Source organism: Solanum pennellii, chromosome 3 (assembly GCF_001406875.1).
Source record: "Solanum pennellii chromosome 3, SPENNV200".
Classification (NCBI taxonomy): Eukaryota; Viridiplantae; Streptophyta; class Magnoliopsida; order Solanales; family Solanaceae; genus Solanum; species Solanum pennellii.
The window spans coordinates 18561320-18563819 of record NC_028639.1 but is presented as its reverse complement, the minus strand read 5'-3'; the positions used below and the strand labels follow the sequence as shown (position 1 = coordinate 18563819).

Here is a 2500-nt window from a genome sequence, read left to right as displayed (position 1 = left end):
AGAGAGAGAGGTGAGTTTTTGCCTTTATGGGGTTTTTTTTAACTTCAATTTCTTCATTTTGATAAATTTGCTTGATGTAGTTGTTAGATTTATCAGTATGCATGTTACAATTTATGATTAGGGTTGATGCTCTGTTTACTGGTAATTCGGAATTTGAACTCTCACCAAAAAGGTGAAAGTTTGCGTAGTCACCAAGAGGCTCTTTGTACTTAGTATTGGCGCCAATGTTCAGTACACTTACATATAGAGAAAATAGTATTTTCTGCTGGCAGATGTATGGTGGGAGAAAATAGAACAGCTTTATTCGGTATAAAAGCTTTGCAATTCATATACTCATCCTAGTTGTTCGGACACTTCACTTTTGATGCCACACTGCTATAGGAATTTCTAAAATTACACTACTTTTGAGAATTTGACACGTACCCATTGATATTTTTAAGAGTCCGAGCAACATAGATGATACATGAAAAAGTTAATAGGAATGAAATATTTAACAAGAGCATTCACCAAACTAAGAAAAAATCATTTTGATCATTCACGATCAATAAGTAGGACGCTGTTAGAATAGAAATATATATATATATATAATATATATATATTCCTACTTAGAATAGCAAGAAGAATATATAGGAATAGGAATCCTAGTTAGAAAAGGATTTCAATGTATTGTCTATAAATAGGGTCTCAATATAACAATTTAGATACATAATTTCATTATATTTTTCCCATATATTTCTCACATGGTATCAGAGCATTGGCGAGAACTTCAAGTCACCGGTATCAAACTTCAGTGACGACGGTGGGACTAATTTGTGTCATCTTTCATTTTGAAGGTGTTGTGCAAATGACAACACAGTCACGAGAATCGGGAAGCTCAGGTGACCAAACCCTAACCAAACCTATTGAAAAATACCCTCCCACACGCCCCCACGTGCCGATCAGAGGTGGAAATTTTCTGGCAAGATCTATTCACGCGTCGGCGTGTGAGTGCTGCTCCGGTCACATTTTTTGAGCAATTTTCTTCCGTTAGGGTCGTCTAGTATTTCTGATCAGACTCCAGCCAGTTATCTCTAGATCCAATCACCGAAATTAGGGTTTTCAAGCAGTTTCCGGAAAAATCAGAACTTTTAGGCCACTGGAGGTAGATTCCGATAGTTTCCAGCAGGTTTCTTACTCTCTTCAAGCCAAATTTCAAAAAATGTCTTTCGGTTGTGAATTTTTTGGCTCCAAAAATACAAGGATTGAAAGTTCAAGCATGGGAAGTTCAAACTATTTAGCTTGGGCTTGTTCAGTTAAGATGTGGTGCAAGGGTCAAGGTGTTCAAGATCACTTAACAAACAATGCTTGTGTTGTAGATGAAAAGACAAAGTCTAGTGACGATGCTTCAAAAGCCAAAGCACAATGGGAGAAAGTGGATGCCCAATTATGTAGTCTTTTTTGGCGCTCTATTGATTCTAAGTTGATGCCCTTATTTCTCCCATTCCAGACATGTTATTTAGGTTGTATCGTGCAAATAAACAATCGTCTCCACAAGTAGTTTCGGTTGCACAACCTGATGTTTATATTGCGGGTAATTCCTTTGGTTGTGTGTTATAGTCTAGTACTCGTGGATCATGGTTTATGGACTCAGGTGCATCTGATCATATCTCTGGTAATAAATCATTTTTGACCGATATGGTTTATTCATAGTCTCTTCAAGTTATTACTTTAGCCAATGGGATCCAAACAAAACCAAAAGGGGTTGGAAAACCCAAACCCCTATATTCTGTCACCCTAGACTCTATTCTTTATGTCTCTGGTTCTTCTTTTAATCTAGCATATGTTAGTCGTTTGACGAAGACTCTACATGTAGCATAACCCTTTTTGATGATTTTTTCCTCATGCAGGACCGCATAACAGGACAGACGATTGGAACAGGACATGACACAAGGCCTTTACTACCTTGCCTCTTCAAATTCCTTGAAAGCATGCTCCGTTACAGATTCTCCAGATCTAATTCACAAACATTTGGGACATCCGAGTCTATCCAAACTGCAAAAGACGGTGCCTAGTTTGTCTAGTTTATCCAAATTAGATTGTGAGTGTCACGACCCAAAACGGGTCGCGAGTGGCACCCACACTTATCCTACTATGTGAGCGAACCAACCAATCCAATTTCCAACATTTGTACCATAATAAACAGAAAATTAATGCGGAAGACTTAAAACTCATTAACGAAAATCGATTAAATAACTTATAAAAACTCAATAGTATTTATTCCCAAAACCTGGAAGTCATCACCACAAGAACATCTATCCTCAAATTACTAATCTAAGAGTATCTAAGAGACTAAAATAAGTAAAAAGCTAGTCCATGCCGAAATCTCAAGGCATCAAGACATGAAGAGGAAGATCCAGTCCAAGCTAGAAGCAATAGCTCACCCTGAAATCTGGCTTGATGAAGACTGGCTAGAGTTGCGGTTGAGTTGAAGACGATGGCACGTTTGCTGCACTCCACAAAT

General features: G+C 37.8%; 1 long non-coding RNA gene across 2 annotated transcripts in view; it reads left to right on the top strand.

The window, feature by feature from the left end:
* Positions 1–2189, top strand: part of LOC114076442 — a 2923-nt gene extending 734 nt beyond the window's left edge. For both annotated transcript variants that reach the window (XR_003577371.1, XR_003577372.1), the window contains exons 2-3: positions 1–10; positions 1887–2189. The exon at positions 1–10 is cut by the window's left edge. This is a non-coding gene — a long non-coding RNA (uncharacterized LOC114076442). The remainder of the gene's footprint in view (positions 11–1886) is intronic.
* Positions 2190–2500: the final 311 nt, after the last annotated feature.